The sequence below is a fragment of the Dipodomys spectabilis genome, unplaced genomic scaffold (genome assembly GCF_019054845.1).
Source record: "Dipodomys spectabilis isolate Male_0828 unplaced genomic scaffold, ASM1905484v1 ptg000026l, whole genome shotgun sequence".
NCBI classification, from domain to species: Eukaryota; Metazoa; Chordata; class Mammalia; order Rodentia; family Heteromyidae; genus Dipodomys; species Dipodomys spectabilis.
Window position 1 is genome coordinate 4,627,510 of NW_024870703.1, and position 20,735 is coordinate 4,648,244.

The following is a 20,735-nucleotide window of genomic DNA, read 5'->3' on the forward strand; positions in this document are numbered from 1 at the left end:
ACAGCCTGGGCTCCATCCCTCAGTGTTTTTGCTCCTCAAGGCTGGTGCTCAACTACTTGAGCCACAGCTCCACTTTGAGCTTTTTGGTGATTAAGTGGAGATCAGAGTCTCACAGACTTTCCTCCTTGTGCTGGCTTTGAGCTTTAATCCTCTGATCTCAGCTTCAGGAGTGGCCAGGATTTCAGGCGTGAGCCGCCCCAGCCACAGGCCAGGAGGTACAGTCTTAAAGGCCCATAGTGCCCTTTAGCCCAGGTGAGCCTTTAGAATGCAGGATTTTTCAGAGTTTAGAACCTGTGAGAGTAAAGCTATTCAAATTCAAGAAAGAAATTGGAAATCGCAGTTCTTTATCACAAACTATAGGGGCCGAGACTTCAGCCCCACCCACCAACCGTTGCACTTGGGCCTAAAGCTGCCTACTATATTAAGCTTTGCTCTCCAAGCCTCGTGGTTCTCCTTTGTTAAGCAAGTAATAAAACCAATTTTGTTTCAGGTATATCTCAGAGATGATGTCTTCCCTCCAACTGGATAAATCTATGACTAGAGCCTGTAGTAAACTTGTTCCACCAAATGGGGTAAGTACAAACTAAACACTTCAGATTAGCTCAAAATGGGCTACCAAGGTGAATTTGCTGCAGATTTGTTGGTTTTCAGAACTGCAGGTAGAAGAATCTCAACTGATGGATAAAGACTCAGGCACAGATGAAGGAAAAGACCCTACCTTCTGCCCTGTTCCAATGTAAAGGAAATGATAACTTGATGGCTTGACAGTGGAGGATTGAAAGAGGCCCCATCACAGACTCCATTTTGTTTCTGACTCCATCTTTTTCTGGGGCGGCTGCCATTCACTGACCCTAAAAGATGGAGGGTTGAATGATACCAAACAGCTGCCAATTTTACTTTTATTTGAGAGGACTTCTACTTTGGGCTGGCTTTGGTTGCTTCTTCCATCATTTGATGAAATGAGTCTCGGGGATTACAGGCTTTTAGATTATTGGAGAGGTAAAACTTTTCCAACAGTACACCAGGGACCTTTACTCTTTCCTCTTTTGTCATTTGAACTCCTGGGGCTATTCTGGGTTTAAGCCATTTCTTTCCCCAGGGGAATTTTATATTCTCATGAAACTATAGTTCCGCATAGGGAAAAGAGATTAGGCACTAGAGGAACCAAGGTATTAGAGAGATCTTGATTGTAATTTCTGTAACAATGGGAAATGCTGTCTGTGTTATAAGGAAGCCCCCTGGGGAAAATTCTAGATTATCTTACTTACAGCTAGGAACCTGTGTCTTAGGAATAGAAGGTTTAATTCTTGTGATACTAGTTGGCCTACATAACTGAATTGGCATTCTGAGTTGAGGCTACTGTTTTCTTAGAAGTAATTGGCTAGAATATCACTACTTTTTGCCTTTCTGGACTCATGGTTTTTCTGGTAAATTCACTTTCAAGTTCTGCACATTTAATATGCAGGATATTAATCTCCTGGTGCATATTTTAATTAACATGATACTAGCTTTGTTTTACTGCTAACCCAGTACTATCCTGCATCAACACTAGGATTGATCAAGGTTCTTAGCCAGCCTAGACAAAGCTTTTAGACGTTTGTGTGTGCGCTCTAAGTGTTGTGTATGTGTTGGTCCTGGGGCTTGAATTCAAGGTATGGGTGATGTTCCTGAACTTTTTTGCTCAAGGCTAACACTCTACCACTCAAGCCACAGATCCACTTCTGGCTTCTTTGGTGGTTCATTGGAGATAAGATCCTCATGGACATTTTTGCTTTAGCTGGCTTTGAACCGCTATCTTCAGATCCTAGCCTCTTGAGTAGCTAGAATTCCAGTTGTGAGCCAGCAGCTCACGACTGCTTTTAAACTCTTATCTCTAATTAACCAGCAAAAGGCTAGAACTAGAGATGTGGCTTGGTACTATCACTTCATCATGTGCCAGCCACTCAGCTAGGGTATTATATCCTGAGTTCAAACCTTAGTGCCAGTACCAAGAGAAAAATAATAAAATAATTAAATAACCTGACTATGAAGCAGGTACCCTTCTATACATCACCTTAATAATAACAATGCAAAATGTAAATAAATGATTAATTAAGGACTAGACAAGAAAAATAAGAGAATTTTGATGGAATGCCATCTCTGACCCAAATTCCATAGAAATGAGTCACAGTTCCACAGAAAGTATTGAAAGAGGGTCCAGTCACTGGCCTTGCTAACTACATTTTATTTTGTCTTTTGGTTGTTGTTGTTATTGTTTTTCCCTTCTGTATTCTCTTGAGACTTACCCCTGTAATTACTGTGAATCCCAGAAACAACATCCTTATGAGTGAACATCTTAAGACAAAGCAACAAAGACCTTTTTGTTACACTCAAAGCCCTACGAAACCATCCTGAGAGAATGGCCAGAGGTATTGATCAGTCAGACCAAGGTGCCCTGGACCACAGCCATGGAAATCTCCAATCCTTGCTCTCTCTTTCTCTTCCTGAGGCTACTGTAAGCACTTGATGACAGGCATTAGTTCATTAGATCTCTGTTCTTCTCAATATATTCACACTACTAATAAAGCTCTTTTTTTAATCTCTTCAGTTGGCCTTGTGCAGAGAGTACACAGAAATAAAAAAAAATGAATAAATAAAATCTCTGTTAGAGTTTTTTTGTCCTAACTCAAGTATCAATAAGTTAAGTGACTTTCCCAGACAAGAGATTTTTATTTTGCAGGCTAAAGTGTTGAACCCAGGACCTTGTGCATACCACCTCTATCCCCAAGTAGCAATTTAAATATAGAGAAGCTGATTCTAGCATCTTTCCTGAGTTCAAGCCCCCATACTAGCACTAAATCAATAAATAAAGATAAAGAAATCTCTTAGCATGCTCCAAAAAATTCAGTTCCCTGTGTTCTTCTCTGTGTTAAGAGAAACATTATACTGTCTCTCCTCAACACCATTTTGTCTCATTGAATTCTCACAACCTTGAATCAGATTGAACTTGACGTTAAGTTGACAATTTTTTATCTTTTTTCAAATACAAAATTTTAATTCCTTTTGATTCAACTTCCAGTGATATGTTCTTGGGTTATGAAGAGGACTGTGGACTCAGAAGGGATGTGGTTATGGAATAGAGATTGTGGGGCCTGTATTTGGGGTAGATGGGGAATGAACTCAGCCCAGCATGCCAACATCTGAAGTTCTTTTGATAACAATCTTGGGAGATAATACCTCTGGGTGAAATTTCGGAAGCTACAGCTTTATGCTTCTCACAAGCTTCACTAAGATTTAAAGCAGTAAGAAGTCACATCTGTTCCAAAGTTGATAGGAAGGTTATTTTAAACAGCGACATTTGAGCTTTACCAGATGTAGAACCGTGCAGCCTTTTCAAAGCTTCCCTTATCTGACTGAATCTTAGGCAGAAATTTCTGGGGGTTTGAGGGCACTATAAATCTCCCAGCTGGGGGAGTTCTACAGACCAAAAAGGAGACAAAGATCATCCTTACCTCCCCTTTACTTTCCAGGCAAGCCTTTTCTCTCCCTCCTTTTCTCCTATTAAGATGGCCTTAGAGGGCTGGGAAGTTGGCTCAGTGATAGAGAGCTTGCCTTGCATGCATGAAGCCCTAGGTTCGATTCCTCAGCACCACATAAGCAGAAAAAGCTGGAAGTGACTCAAGTGGTAGAGCACCAGCCTTGAGCTGAAGAGTGTCAGGCCCAGAGTTCAGGCCCCACAACCAACAACAAAAAAAGAAGAAGAAGATGGCCTGGGAGCCGGACTGGTGCCTCACACCTGTAATCCTAGCTACTCAGGAGGCTGAGATCTGAGGATCTCAGTTCCAAGTCAGCCTGGGCAGAAAAGTTTGTGAGACTGGTCTCTCTAATTAACCACAGAAAGCCAGAAGTGGAGCTTTGGCTCAAGAGTGCCAGCCTTGAGCACAAAAGTTCAGTGATAGCATCTAGGCTCTGAGTTTGAGCCCCAGTACCAGAAAACAAAAACAAAGAAGATGGCATTGGAATCCCTGCCTCAGTGAACTCACATTTTTCTCTGTGAACTTTTGTGTACAGACGTGAATAAAACGCTACCTTTTCTTTCTTTCTTTTTTTTTTTTTTTTCTTTTGGCCAGTTGTGGGGCTTGAACTCTGGGCTTGGGCGCTGTCCCTGCACTCTTCAGCTCAAGGCAAACGCTCTACTGCTTGAGCCATAGTGCCACTTCTGGTTTTCTAGTGGTTTATTGGAGATAAGAGTCTCACAGACTTTCCTGCCCAGGCTGGCTTTGAACCATGATCCTCAGATCTCAGCCTCCTGAGTAGCTAGGATTATAGGTGTGAGCCACCAACGCCCAGCTAAAGCTGCCTTTTCTCTTGCTGATTTGTCTTCAGTTTGTAGTGACCAACCAACATATACATTCCATTGCTATATATGAATTGTTCAAGAATGCAGTTTTGGAGCTGGGCACAGAATCTCAAGACTGTAATCTAGCTACTCAAGAGACTGAGATCTGAAGATTGTGGTTTGAAGCAGCCTGGGTAAGAAAGTTCATTAGACTTGTGTGCATGTGTGTGCAGGTCCTTGGGCTTAAACCTGGAGCTGTCCTGAGCTTTTGTGCTCAAGGCTAGCACTCTACCACTTGAGAGACAGCTCCACTTTGGGCTTTTTGGTGGTTAATTAGAATTAAGACTCCCATGGACTCTCCTGCCCAGCCTACTTTGAGCCAATATCCTCAGATCTCAGCCTCTTGAGGAACTAGGATTGCAGGCATGAGCCACTAGTGCCTGGCACTGTGAGACTTGTCTCCAGTTAATCACCAAAAAGCCTGAAGTGGAACTGTAGCTCAAGTGGTAGAGCCATTAACTAAGGGACAGCACCCAAGCCCTGAGTTCAAGTCCCCAAACCAGCACCAAATAAATAAAGATAAGAAAGCTGTAAGCATGCTCCAGAAAAATTCAGTTCCCTGTGTTCTTCTCTGAGCCCATCTAAGAAATAGGCTGATCCAACAAATTTCTTTGTCCTGGGTCTTGAGAGATAGAAGTCAAGGCTGGAGAGAGGCAGGGAGAGTTTGCAAAGGTCCTCTCCCTGCCCAGATAGCCTAGAATCACCAAGAAGGGCCTAGAATCTGACCTGGTCAGGGTTGGGGCTAGTTTCCTCCCTGATAGAGGAGACAGGCAACATCTAGCTAAAGGAAAATACCAAGTGGTTACATGCTTTGGAGGAGGGTGAAGTTTGGGAGGAATTTACCAAATGTTTTGCAAGTTCAAAGCTACAATACAAAGTAAATTCAAGGTCCTTTTTCTTAGAAACTGCAAAGTCTAGAAAGATGTCCAAAAATCACTTACCCATAGCTATATACCAGGTTGTAAACCAATCTCAATCTCTCTCCTCCCTCCTTCCTTCCCTCTTCTCCTTTTCCTGCTCCTCTCCTTTCTTCTCTTTCTACTTCTCCCTTCCTCCCTCCTTCTCCATCTCCATTCTTTCCTCCTTCCCTCTCCTCCCACTCCTCCTTTTCCTCCTTCCCTTCTTTCCTTCCTTCCCTCCTTCCTCCCCATTCCTCCCTCTTCCTGTTTGTCTCTGACAAGAGTCTTGTTCTGTAGCTCAACCTGACTTTCAGATTCTCCTACCTCAGCCTCCTGAATGCTGGGATTACAGGTGTGTACAACCATGCTGGGTGCAGTAACATTTCTGTAAAGTCTGAGTTTAGAGAACAAGATATTTGAAATGACTGACAGGGATCCCGAAACAGAATTCCTCACGCCTCTTCCCAGCTGCAGTTTGTCCTTCAAGAGAAAGTTCCTGTTTTAACCTTTATCTTTGCTGTCCCAGCTGGATGAATGCAGAGCATATTTCAAATTTCTCACTCCTTGCTAATTTTTATTTCCCAGTCCTCAGGAAACAAAAAGACTGTGTGGCAGCCAGGTGATCAACACCTGCAGCTTGCCTTTGGGGCAACAGAGGGACAGGAACCAAAGTTGGCCTGTGTATATCCCAAAGTAGCCAAGGTAGGGTGTAGGTCACTGGTGACTAGCTAAGGAAGCAGAGGCCACTGTCAAGCAGAGAGGGCAGAGCCCTGGATGTCCTCCCTCCAGCCTTCCCCAACCTGCGTTAGTGTTCTTGGGGACTTGCATTATGACCTGTGATCACACATGGCGTTCTGGTAGGCAGAGAGAAGAGGATAGTACAGGCATTTCTGACTCTCTAGAGCTATCCCTGATGGAATTACTGGGCACTTTTCTCATTCGTGTGCCCCCCTTCACTTTGGACATCCGCTCAGTCTGTGCTGTCCAGAGTGTAGACTCAATCTTGCTTCCCAACTGTCTCAGCCAATCCTGTCCTTGGACACCACCACCACTGCTCTGGGTGCAGGCCCACCCCGAGGCCATCCAGACCTGGTTTCAACCCTAATGCAGGTCAGGGATTCCTAAATTATTGAACTTCATTCTTGATCTGACCTCATAAAGGGAGGCTGAGTAATAACTGCTTCCCTGGATGTAAAATGTATCCTGTAAAGAAACCCTTTCCCTCTTAATGCTCTCCTTAACCCCAGTGCAATATTTGGTCAAGAAGCTTAGCTTCCATCCTCAGCACTGGGAAGGAAGGAAGGAAAGAAAGACAGACAGACAGAAAGGCAGGAAAAGAAAGAAAAGACAGCACTGAGGAGCCTAGGGGAGAATCCTGAGTTCAAGGTCAGTTTGAGCCACATTATAATACTCTATCTCAAAAAAGAGAGGGGAAAAAAGCAACTCAAAACCTTGGTCAGCACAGCTGACGTCCCCTGGCCTGCCCACCCTTTATCCTCTCAGAACATCGTGTGCTGATCAGTGCATATCATCAGGTGGCACTCTGAGCTGTGGTTTGAGAGTTTTCACCCCAATGGCTAGAACAAGCATTCATTCCCATGCCTATCTCAAGTTGTCCTTTGCCAGTTCACAGTGAGCCAGAGGACAACCTTCAGAGAAAGATTATTTTAAGCTGAAGACATTTGAAATACAACAGATGCAGAAAAAGGTCTCTGCAGAGCCTCGCATTTATCTGATTAAAAGCAGAAACTTCTGAGAAATGAAGACTGCTATAAATTCCCTTTTTAGGAAGCTTCTACTCCTAGGAGAGGAACCAAGAGTAACCCTACCATAAATCCTGCATGGGGCTGGGGTTTCATATCTATAAAGGAGATTAAAAAGACCACTTACACCTGCATAAACAAGCATCATTACAAAGTTTCTTGTCTCCAGTTTGTCCTATAAACTTCATCGTATTTTCTAAGAATATCTATGATTATTCTTTTCCCTGACCCTCCATTTTTCCTACTAAGTTATAGGAGAGCCCCAACTTTTAACTACTTTTTTGTTACCAGAGGAGAACCTAAACAAATCTTCTGGTTTGCTAGCTCGTAGGTCACTTAAAAATCACTAGTTTTGGAGGTCACATGGCTAGATAATACCTCACTTGTTTCCCACTAGCCTTGCCATAGATTACGCCTCTGCATTGTGGGTCAGGGTAACAGCTTAGGATGTTTTCAGGGACTTAAGGTCACACCTGAAAACAGTTGACTCCTCACTTGGAACTTCAGAGGGATGAAAACACTCCTGTGTCTATTCATGTTATGTCTGACTCCTTTGATGCCTTAGCCTTTGAGTCCAATCCCACCCAGCTCCTTGTGTAGACACATGGGGCATTGGAGAAATGTTTTGCTCTGAACTATAATACGAGGTTAACTTGCCCTAAACTTTCCTGTCTTTCTCTTCCCCTCTGAAGACTAAAGAAATCTACCATCTGGAAACACCAGCCCATGACAGGAGTGTAAGGGACAGCACATGAGTTCCTGAAAGATCTCCACCTATTCTCAGAAAAGAAAAGAGACACTGTCCCTCAGTATTTCATCTCACATCTGTAAGCCTTCAATTCCTCTGGAGTTGAGACACTAATGTGTGAGCAAAGCTCCCTTTTCTCCATTCTTTGGCCAATGAATGAAGCCTTTATTCCCAGCACTTATCTCCCAAACGCTGACTTTTCTGGGGGATGAGCTTTCAGACCTGAGACAGTAACATTTTGAGTTCACTCACAAGACATCAGATAGCACTTCAGACATGTGCCTTTGGTTAAATAGGGAGAATTGGAGGTGAGGGTGAGAAGCCATGCTTAGCTAAAGTCTCCCAATTGTCAGTGTGGCCTGCCTGCCTGGTACCATTATGTCAGTCTGGAGGGGTTCCAGAGAGGTTATCTTTTCTAGCCCCTGGTCTGTCCTGAGTAGGGAAATGGAAGAGAAAGGAAGGAAACAGGCTGGACTAGATCTTCAACAGGCTAGGACTGTTTATTGAGGAACGATAAAGGGTACAGCTTTCCTGTGGGCTTGGAGACTGTGCAAGGAAGAGGTCTAGGAGTTGGATTCTTATGGGGTCTAAGCAAGGAGGCAGCTGGGCGCTGGTGGCCCACACCTGTAATCCTAGCTCTAGCTACTCAGGAGGCTGAGATCTGAGGATCGCAGTTCAAAGCCAGCCCAGGCAGGAAAGTCCATGAGACTCTTCTCCAATAAACCACCAGAAAACCAGAAGTGGCACTGTGGCTCAAGTAGTAGAGCCCTCTCCACTTGAGCTGAAGAGCTGAGGGACAGCACCCAGGCCCAGAGTTCAAGCCCCATGACAAAAAAAAAAAAGTAAATAAATAAACAAGGAGGCAGAGGTTAATGAAAAGCCATTAGGTCAAGGGAGGCGAGGGCTTCTCAGTTGGGCCCACAATGGGATGTTTACAGCTAGGCTGAAGTCCATTGCTCTGCCTGCATCAGGCAGTCTGTGCAAATCTTTGGTGGCTTGCCTGACATCCATATGCACCTTGGCAAATAGGGTGGGAATCAAACCTTCATATTCCATCTTTGGATTTGTAGAAAGATTGGGGCAAGAGGAGAGAGGCAAGTCCTTCACTGAGCTTTGGGCATTCTCTTCCTTTGGAGTATAAACAAGATAAGAAGGCATTCCTGCCCGGTGGGTGGTTTGCCTTGGATCACAATATGTTTAGTGATAAGTCCTGTCCTTTCTGGAGCCCCAGGTGATCGTATTGTACAGCCAGAAACAGAAGCCACTTTGAGAGGTCAAATTGGGAGTCTTTATGGGAGAGTGGGCAGCTGCAGGTGAACTGTCTCAAAGACCTACAGCCCAGAATTGAGCTTGAACCAAGCAAGCTTTGAAAGACTAAAACCACATACGTGGGGTGGAGACCAAGTTTTAGTAAAAGTATTATACATAAAACAAAGCATGCTAGATGAAGCTGCTTATTACTAGTAAAAGTGTCAAACTAGGGGATAGCAAACTATCCAGGGAAACAGTAGGGAGCCATCAGGACCCCAATTATCTAGAGGAATCATGAACTTCCTGGAGCCCTAGACTCAAGACACATCTGCAGTCCAAAGAATATGTGTCCTTTAGAATTCTCAGAAAGCCCCTGTCTTCTATTAACTTCTATCCAGATGCCAAGATGGCATTACTTAGATCCAGTATCCTTATTTCAATCACAAGTGACTGCTGCAAAGATTGGCCTAGAGAAAAGACACAAACTTTTCTCCTGTTTTTATTTATTATTACTTTTTTTTTTTTGTCGGTTGTGGGGCCTGAACTCTGGGCCTGGGCACTGCCCCTTAGCTCTTCAGCTCAAGGCAAGTGCTCTACCACTTGAGCCACAGCGCCACTTCTGGCTTTTTTCCTTTTTGCTTATGTGGTGCTCAGGAATCAAACCCAGGGCCTCATGCATGCAAGGCAAGCGCTCTACCACTGGGCCACCTTCTCAGCCCCTCTCCTATTTTTAGTTAATTCATAGGCCCCAAGTAAGTGGAACTGGAATTTTTTCCAGGTTCAAACTCCCAGAATCTTACATTTCCTCTTCAGCCCTCTTCAGGGGTACAGATAGTTGCCTTAGGTTTAACAGGTAGAATTTAGAGCAGGGAGTGAGAAAGGTAAGCAGAGTGAAGACAAGTTGCTGGTCTGTTCAGGGGTGGCCTCTGGTGGTCTGCCAGTCCATTGTGTCAGAATTGCTGAGGTGGGGGCTCTATAGAATAAGAGTCACTGATGTAGAATAAGAGTCACTGATGTCTGGCAGGTGGTCAGATCTCTGGCACACCACTTCATGGATTCTGAGATAGCTCTGTACTGAGTGGAGAAAGAACAGTACAAAACGGGATTCCCAGCCTTTGTTTCTCCTGCTCCGGGTTAATTCATAAGCCCAAGTAAGGAATCCAAGTGGTTTAGAAAGAAAAATAAATCAGTTTTTAAGCATAGGTGCTTTTGCTGACCTTTAAGGTCACCTTTCAAAGCCACAGTAATGATAACTAAGATAACTGAGAACAGCGCACTGGCAGTGGCTCACACCTGTAATCCTAGCTACTCTGGAAGCTGAGATCTAAGGATATGAGGATCCAGTTTTGAAGCCAGCCTGGGCAGAAAAGTCCAAGAGACTCGAGTCTCCAATTAACCAGAAGCTAAAACTGGCTCTGTGGCTCAAGTTGTAGAGTGCTAGCTTTGAGTCAAAGAGCTCAGGGACATAAGGGTTGATAAAAGGAAAACATTAGGAGGTTCAGATAGACTTTGTTTGGAGAACCAACTGCCCTGGGCTATAGTCTAGGGCAGGGTGTAGCAGTCAGACTTAGTTACCCAGTGCAATTATCTTGAGTATGGCTAGAGGAAGTGTAGTGCATTAGATTAGGGATTTGCCCTCCAGTGTGGAGTCTTTTCACTGACTCACAGCCAGTTGCTTGGTGATCAAGGGCCTGCAAAAAGAATTGGGGGAAGCTGGGCGCTGGTGGCTCACACCTGTAATCCTAGCTACTCAGGAGGCTGAGATCTGAGAATCTCGGTTCAAAGCCAGCCCGGGCAGGAGACCGTGAGACTCCTATCTCCAATAAACCACCAGAAAACCGGAAGTGGCGCTGTAGCTCCAGTGGTAGAGTGCTTGCCTTGAGCTGAAGAGCTGAGGACAGCGCCCAGGCCCAGAGTTCAAGCCCCACGACTGACAAAAAAAAAAAAAAAAGAATTGGGGGGCAAAATGAATTGAGCAAGATGCTCTAACCAGTTTTTCAAGTGGAGGAGGTCGGCACTTCTCCTAAATTCCTGTAGATCATACATCTCCCCCCCCCCCCCCCCCCCCATGAAGGTACAGAAAGAAAGGCTTAAAGAGTGAATGTTTGTGGGATGAGATAGGGCTGTTAGGGAAGAGATAAAAGGGAAGGATTCCTCCAGAGGGCCTTTCACAGCCTCCTAGAGGAGTTTTGCCTTAAGGGAGGAATTAAGAATCCAAATTCTGAAGTGAGTAAAAGAGAAGGAACAGATTTATTGTCTGAGTGAGGGCAGGGCCGACCTTGGGAGTACAAAGAGTGGAGAAAGCCTGAACAGATGACCATTTGCCATTGCTTTGACAGAAATTCTGAGAGTATTGTAATCAAAGGTCCCATATCCTGTAGCCTTATTTGATTGCAGTAAAAAATGAGTCATTTTGACTTTACTAGATCCTTTACTAGAAGGGCATTTAGAAAACGTAGAAACGGGCTGGGAAGGTGACTCAGTGGTAGAGTGCTTGCTTTTCATGAATGAGGCCCTGGGTTCGATTCCTCAGCACCACATAAGCAGAAAAAGCTGGAAGTGGTGCTGTGGCTCAAGTGGTAGAGCACTAGCCTTGAGCTGAAGAGCTGAGGGACAGTGCCCAGGCCCAGAGTTCAGGCCCCACAACCGGACCCCCCCCCAAAAAAAAAAGAAAACATAGAAACACTTCTTGCCCACTGACCTGACTATGAGTGATTCCACACAAACCATGAATGAAATCACAAATAATCACTGAATAATCAAATGAACCACAAAATATGAAAAAAGAAATCTTAAAGACTATTGAAGGCTCAAAATGTTACATATTCAAAGGAAGCAGCATATGGAAGTCTATTTGTAAAGACAATGTACAAAAATGGTAAAGAATAAGTATCTCTGGGTGGTGAAATTATTATTGTTAGGTTTTTAAAAAGAGGTAGCCGAGTAAGAACAGCACCACGCACGTGGTATTCAAGTAAGGGGTAGGGTTATTCAGTAGACCTGCTGGGACCAGGCAAGGTTGGCACTCCATGCAGCTGGCAAAAGAGAGAGCGTCTGGCCCTGGGTTAGGCCTTATATAGGGGAGGGGGGAGGGGAGCGAGGGGGGAAGGTGTGTCCAGGTAAAGGGAAGTGGGATCAGATAAGAGGTGGGACCAGGTGGGAGAAAGGTGTGGCCACATCCCATTCAGATGTGACCTCTTCCAGGTGTCCCAGTTGCCTAGGTAATGCAGGTACTGGGCAAGGTCTGTTCACCGTCCAGGAATGGACCTTACAATTATCATTTATATTTTCTCCTTACTATTTATTTTCTAAAATTTCTATAAAAGTATAATACCCTTTACTCTCAAGAAAATAAAAGTTATATGTACCAGGTATCAGTGCCTCATGCCTGCAATCCTACCTACTCAGGAGGCTGAAATCTGAGGATCAGAGCTCAAAGCCAGCTCATACAGGAAACTCATGAGACTCTCATCTCCAACAAGCAAAAAGCAAGAAGAAGAGGAGTTATGGTTCAAGTGCTAGAGTGCCAGCCTTGAATGAGAAAGTTAAAGGAGAGTGCAAATCCCTGAATTCAAGCCCCAGTACTGGCACACACCAAAAAATTATACGTGATTATCATTGTTTAATTAATTTATTGTCATGATAGAGGTGATGAACAGAGGGATTATTAGACATGTAATGAGCACATTTCCTTTCATACAGTGTCTTCTGCTCCCTCATTCTCTCCCAGGCCCTCCCTCCCATCTCTACTCACGTGTAGTTCACTTTCTCCAATGTCCAGTGAGCTCCACTGTAGCACATTTTCACCCTTTCCCCCTCGTGTTCTGAGCCCTCCTGAAGATACACACTTGCATACACCATACTTAAAGAAAAGAAGACAGAATCATCGAAGAAAAAATTTTTTGAAAGAAGAGAGGTCTCGTTTCAATATCTTGGAGTTAGTTTCAATATATAGATCTATCTTTCTGTCTAATGCTATGTAAATATGAAGGTAATATAGGCATTACCCCCTTTTTTTCTCTCTTAAGAATATCCTCTTGCTGGGCACTGGAGCTTTTTTTTTTTTTTTGATTGGTCGTGGAGCTGAACTCTGGGCCTGGGCATTGCCCTCAGCTCTTTAGCTCAAGGCTAGTGCTCTACCACTTGAGCCACTTTCCCAGCCCCCCAACATTTATCTTTAGATGTTAAGTAACAAAAATTAGCATCCTTTGTGATCCTTTCAGAGGCATCCTTTGAGATGCAAGAAGTGGCAAACTCTTTAAATGAGAGAGAAAATTGGAGGGCGTGTCCAGCAAATGGAAGTCCTGAAACTCACCTATCATTATCTTTGTGTTTTAGGTAAGGTTAGATACTTTTCCAAGTCTTTTATTATGATCAACGTCCATCTTGGCCATGTTTTAGGTAAGAGGCCTACCCATGTTGGCTGTTGCTAGTAGTTGAGGCTGGCTAGACCACAAGATCGTGTGTTATTTCCCCCCACAGCTCAGGAACTCAAAGACCCCAAGTAAGGACCATTTTGAGTCTATGTGGGAAGCAGGAAATGCTCCTCTTCCCACCGCCTCCCCCAACTTATCCTGGTTTGCTAAAATGATTCCTTGCTAAAACTTCCACCTTCTTCCGGTGAGATCCCCTTGAAACACTTCCTTGTGGATCTGAGATTTGCATGGAAATGGAAGCTGAGGAAGCCCTCTCCCATTCCTTCTTCTCATCCAGTAACTGTGTAAGGTGAGGAAGCAGAAAAGCCACACTTTAAGAGGTTGAATCTTGGAGTTTTTATTAAACAGCCGGTGACTTCATGGTTGGGCTCCTGTCTCAAAGACCAGCAACCAGCAAATAAATACACATAACACAGTTAGGAAACCGGCCAGAGAGGAAAGAAAAAACAAAAACAATCCCAACAAACCATTCCAGCCCCAATGGAGAGCTGAATTGGGATGCCATGGTGACCAGAGAACAGCCAGGGCACAGGACAGGAACAGGGAGACACAGGGCATGGCATACTGGCATACTGGTCCAAGCCTAAATAGGGTGAGATCAAGGGGAAGGGTCACAGGAAACTCCCAGTCCCAGGCACCGGACTGACAGATTTAGTAACCTATCAGCCAGGTGCCCGTCCCTGTCTCCAGGGATTCAACTATGCCCATCACTTGATGGGGAGGAGGATTTCACCTTTCCCCACCAGTGAGACAAGATGCCAGACCTTAAATGGACATACTCAGGTAAAGCAGAACTGTTCCATCTAGAGAAGATAGGCCTCAACCTTCCATATAAGGTGTTCTTAGAGGGTACTCAGAAGCTGGTGATTCAAGCCTTTTAGGGAGTTAAGGCAGAATCAGAGCATTTCTCTACATAAATCTTTCCTAAAGCTATGACATCTGCATTTCTCTGAAACAGATCCCTCCTAGCTTACCTTGAGATAGACACCTGCATTCGATGAATGACCTCTCTCACCTCTAAGCTTTTCAGCACTGGGTGGAATTCCCTCCACCCAGCAAGAACCAAGAAGGCTGTAAGAAATTACTTAGAAAGCAGGGTGCTAGTGGCTCATCCTATAATCCTAGCTATTCAGGAGACTGAGATCTGAGAATCACGGTTCAAAGCCAGCCAAGCAGGAAAGTCCATGAGACTCGTATCTCCAAAAAACCACCAGAAAACCAGAAGTGGCGCTGTGGCTCAAGTGGTAGAGGGCTAGCCTTGAGCTGAAGAAATGAGGGACAGTGCCCAGGCCCAGAGTTCAAGCCCCATGACCAAAAAAAAAAAAAAAAAAAAGCTAGTACTTAGACTCAGCCTCCTTACTTTATAACAAGGCAAGAAAAACTGAAGCCACTTACAGGGTCAGAAACAACAATAAATAAATATTATTTTAGGTGAGTGTAGTCAATAGAAAAGCAGGTAGTGAGGGAATTGTAGAAATTACAGATGGAAAGAAATAAGCTGATCTAGCAAAACCAGCTGATAAAGAGATGGGGGCAAAGAACTACAAAACAGTGAGGAAGAAGGACACAAGAATGAGGGAATAGGGTGAGGAGCTAAGGCTCTGTTACCACAACCTGACAGGAAACAGAGTGGAGACCCACCAATCAAAAGGCTATCTGCAAGGACTCCAAGTCTCCCTATTTGACCCAAGGCCAATAACGAGGAAGACCGGTGGTTGAACTGGGTTGAAGTACTATCTTCCTGTGGTATGTCTATGTCATGGATTCTTTTTCTCCACCATATTTCTTTTTTGAATAAATTTTCCTATTACCTTTATCTGCATCTTGCTCACATTCTTCTCTTGTTAGACACAATTTAGCTGCCTGGTAATTATGTAACATATTTTGTGCATTGGCCAGAAATGTTCGGGAGTGAGCATGTCTTTTTCTGATTCATTGAAAGGTAACGATTGTGTGTCTTTTTCTTTGCTGTTATAATAGATTACCTAAGACTGGGTAAATTATCAAAAGCAGTTATTTCTCACAGCTCTGGAGGCTGGGAAGGTTTATTGTCTGACAAAGATCTGATCTCTGTTTCTGAGGTAGCGCCTTGAACACTGCCTCCTTGGGAAGAGAGAGATTTTGTGTCTTTATGTAGCAGCAAACAGAGGGGCATAAAGAGACGGGTCCTCTGTCAATCCCTCACTCCTTGTTGTCATGGGGCTTGCTGTTTTGTTCAGGCTGGTCTTGAATTTGTGACTCCTGTGAGTGCTGTCTCTAGCCTCTTGAGTGCTGGGATTACAGGTGCACACTCTCATACCTTGCATGTCAAGTCCTTTTATAATTTCACTCCATTGTGTTTGTGGAGGGTGGGGTGGTTGGTGTTTGTGTCCTCATAGGACAGGGAAAGAATGCCCTAGAGAGATACAAAGAAGAATCTGAACAAACAGGCCATGCTGACTTACCTTAGTTTGTCATCATCAGATCACACCCTGCTTTCCCCTCATTCTTCTACAGGATGGTCTGCTCATGTGAGGTCTACACATAAAATACATACCATCTTCCCAAGGGCTGTGGGTCAAATGGAGTTGTAATGCTTTTCTCTTGTTCACCCTCTTAAAGGGTGTCAACCATGGTTGAGGAAAAGACAGCTCCCCTCACCCCTACCACCCACCTTCAGCACTTGCAACATCTCAGCACAGAGGAAGGGTGCATATGAGCCCTGTAGTCAACGCCTGGATCTTTGTTTTTTTCAGGAGATCAACACAGAGGCTAGCCCTGTGCCTGGAAAGGGACTCACCTCCGCTACTTTTAATAAGTGACTATCTTTACTTTTGATTGGACTCCTTTACCCCATAACTCTGGAATTGGGCACAAGAGCCAGGAGGCTAAGAGCAGAGGGTAAGCTAATGAAGGGCCTATATTAGTTCCTTCTGTGGTCCTTGAAGATTTAGGCTGCTCTTTTGCGGAGGAGCCGCCTGGGGGCGACAGAGTGGCAGGCCCGAGAGAGAAGGGGGACGAGAAAGAGCCTCCAGTTTTGCCCAATGGTTAGAAAACTCTCCCGTCATGACCGGCTCTGACCCTGGCCTCTCTCTCCTGGCTTTCTCTTTCACAGCCTGAGTGCCAATCCCATTGCTGTCAGTAGAGAGCATCAGCACTCAGATCAGATATCCACTGCGGGAGCCTTAAGCCCATCTGGCTGCAGCTGCAACGCGCCGCGCGGCCACCAGGGGTCACCCCTCGCTAGGCTCGCAAACCTGGGTTTATAGTCTCTCCTCCCCCATCTTTCTCCCCCACCCTTCCTGGGACATGTTGTTGTTGTTGTTGTTGTTTATGTGCAGGCCTCATTGCATCCTAATGGCCTCATTGCACTAATGGCCAGCGTCCTCTCACTCCTCCTCCTAATCCCAAAGACAAGCGTCAAACATTAGGGGTATCAAGATGGGGTTGTCAGATGGACTATGGGGAGCAGTTAACTCTGGATGTCTGCTGAGTGAGTGAATACCTACTTAAGTCTGGCAACCCTATTTTGGAGTAGACCCTTACATTCAGTTTCCAACCTTACCTTTGACAGACTCCTCTTTGACTGAACTTTGATGCTACTCAAGTCACCTGAATTCTTCAACCAAACCCCACATTGAGCTTCTGTGGGACATGGGCCAGATGAACAGGAATGCTGCTAAGTCAGTTTGGCAAGGAACCAGGTATCTTCCTTCCATATCCTGCCATCTTCAGTATCTACTTGGGGGCCCCCCTCCCCTTCCCACATCATCTCCTGGATGGTATTGGAGCCCAATGGCCGGGCTTCAGCAAGAGGCTTGCTACATCACTCTAGCTACCATGTCTCACTGTTACTTATTTTACTACTATCTATTTATTATTTATTTAGTGCCAAGATCTTACTATGTTGCTTCAGCTGGTTCTTGAACTCCTGATCCTCCTGTCTCAGCTTCCTGAGTGGTGGAATTACAGGCTAACGCCACCGCAACATGCTGATGTTTCTTCTTGGTAATTTTCTACCCACCGACTCCTCACCCTTCCCCTTGGGATATGTTCTCATTTACCCCTGACTATATTTGGAGTTAAGCTAAAACCACAGAGCTAAAACCACCTGTCTCCATAATCCTGTTTTGAATAAAGTCTGGTCATGAGAAGGGTCACGAGAAAATGTTTTACCCTCATTTCCTGAGTGGCAGGAGTGACTAAAATCATTACCAGGCAGATTTGTTTTTTCATTTTAGTGTGTGTTACAGCTGTGAGATCTGCACAGGGACACCTCCCTCCCTTCCTCTTGGCTAAGTCTCCACCCAGTATCTGTTACCTAGGTAACTGACAGACCTGGAAGCAGTTACCTTCCCCTCCTGCTAGGTCACATCCTGGGCCATCTCTGATCACATGCCTCCCATCTGACCTTAGGAGGGTCCTAGACCCTGAGGTCACATCCAGATCCTTTCCCCCACCTGGCCACACCTCTTCCTGTCTCTGGCCCAAATAAGTCCTGGCCCAGAGGTGCACCCCCCCCCCCCCCTTTCCTTTTCAGCCATGCTTCTCCACCATGCATGGCGGGGGCAGCAGTTCAGTAAATAAACTTCTTCTCCTGCCTGAATAGCACGTGGTCTTCTCCTCATCTGCTACCTAATGAAACCTACCTATTTAATATACCTTACAATAGCATTGAGGCTTGAACTCACAGCCTGGGTATTGTCCCTCAGCTTTTGTTTAAGACTGGCCTTCTATTTCTTAAGGCACAGCTCCACTGTCAGCTTTATGGTAGCTAATTGGAGATAAGAATCTCATGAACTTTTCTGCCCACTGGCTTAGAACCTCCATCCTCAGATCTCAGCCTCCTGTGTAGCTAGGATTACAGGCGTGAGCCACTGGTACCTGCCTTCTCCTTTTCTTCTGAGGGCAGCTCAGAAGGATTTGAGAGACTATTTGCATAACAGACCATCTGGCAAGGCCCTGGGTTCAGATATATAGTGCCCCAAACAAACATAACCAATGACTAAAAGATGGAGTTGAAGCTCTCCTGAAACTTTCCACTCCCTTAGTCCCTGCACGACCTCTGCCCCCTTTGGCTGTGAGAAGACCATAATATGCTGGCCCCAACCATTCCCCATTCACATGGGGAATGCCAAACTGAAAGCAAGTACACAGACAGACCTCTCTGCTTGCTCTTTCTTTGCATAAAAGCAGGAAGTGATTTACAAAGGCAAAAGACTTCTTGCAGCCTCTTTCTAACCAAGAGGAAGAGTCAACCTCTGAGGACATTTTAGGCTCTTCCGGGCCTGCATGTGCCACCAGAGGAGCCTTACAGAAACAAGCTGACTAACTGGCCTTTGTCACTGATTTACTGTCTCGCAAGCTGCAAGCCCTGGAGACTCAATGTCCTTCTTGGTCTTTACAGCTTCTCCAAAAATTTACTTATTTGTTCTATCTTTCACCTTTGAAATCTCCTGAGTATCTCACTTACATGTTTGAAATATATATGTGTGTGTGTGTATATATATATATATATATATATATATATATATATATATATATATATATATATCAAACTGCATGTTAATTGGTCTTCCATTATAGGCTTCTGTCCTAGCTAAGAACTTACAAAAGATGAAGAATTTATTTTCCTCCCGTACAACTGCCACAAGGCTATTGAATCCCATTTCTGCGAGACTGGCTTGACTACCTCACCTTCAGAGATTGTTTTAGACTTGTTTAGAAAGTACTGGGCCAAATCACCAGTGCTTAGTTCTGGCTGAACGCTGGACACTAAATGAAAGTGTTATATGAAAACTCAATCAGCAAGATACAGATGCCACTTTTTTTTTTTGGTCAGTTGTGGGGTTTGAACTTGGCCTGGGCACTTTTGCTCAAGTCTAACACTCTACCACTTTGAGCCCCAGTGCCACTTACAGGTTTTAAGTGGTTACTTGGAGATACGAGTCTCACAGGAGTTTTCTGTCCAGTCTGGCTTTGAACCATGATTCTCAGATCTCAGCCTACTGAGTAGCTTGGATTACTACCAGCGCTCACAGAAGCCACATTTTCTTTTCTTTTTTTGGGTGGGGTCCAGTCGTGGGGCCTGAACTCTGGGCCTGGGAGCTGTCCCTCAGCTCTTCAGCTCAAGGCTAGCGCTCTACCACTTGAGCCAGAGCGCCACTTCCGGCTTTTTTCTTTTTGCTTATGTGGTACTGAGGAATCGAACCCAGGGCCTCAGGCATGCAAGGCAAGCGCTCTACCACTGAGCCACCTTCCCAGCCCCATAAACCACATTTTGAAAGATCAAATTAAGGGTTTTTATTGGAAAGCTGGTGAGTGCAGATGGACTCCTGTCTCAAAGACCTGCAGCCTGGAAAGTAGCTTGTACAAACTTTTTTTTTTTTTTTTTTGGTCAGTTGTGGGGCTTGAACTCTGGGCTTGGGTGCTGTCCTTGCGCTCTTCAGCTCAAGGCAAATGCTCTACTGCTTGAGCCACAGCGCCACTTTTGGTTTTCTAGTGGTTTATTGGAGATAAGAGTCTCACGGACTTTCCTGCTCAGGCTGGCTTTGAACCTCGATCCTCAGATCTCAGCTTCTGGCTCACTCCCATCTAGCAAAGCAATCCCTAAAGCAATGGCCCTTGAGATCCCTTCCAGTTCTCAGGGTCTGTGAGCTTTGATTCACTGAGTTTAATGAAATAGACGCATCTATTGTTCTGTGAAAACAGAGTATATTAATTCTTTCCAGGAATTCTGGGTTCTCAAGGAGAAAAACCATGAAGAGCTTTTTTTTTTTTTAATCATCTTCTGGAAACATCCTGGCTCCTTTTACTCTGTCCTATTAGTGGCCCTTCAAGGAATATAGTAGAAAATTTTGTTTTGAACAATTCTGTGCAGAAAATGTCTTCTGTGTAGGAAGAGCTTCAAGAAAGGTGGGGATGAGTGGGAAACCAAGTTTAAAAACTCATCAGGGGCTGGGTAGGTGGCTCAGTGGTAGAGTGCTTGCTTTGCATGCATGAGGCCCTGGGTTCGATTCCTCAGCACCATATAAGCAAAAAGAAAAAAGCCGGAAGTGGTGCCTGTGGCTCAAGTGGTAGAGTGCTAGCCCTGAGCTGAAGAGCTGAGGAACAGCGCCCAGGCCCAGAGTTCAGACCCCACGACTGGACCCAAAAAACAAACAAACAAAAAACCCCATCAGGATTGGAAGCAAGAAAAGCAAATAGCCTAGCTAATCAGGAGACTGAGAGCTGAGGATCTGGATTTGAAGACAACTCAGGGAGAAAAATCCAAGAAACTCT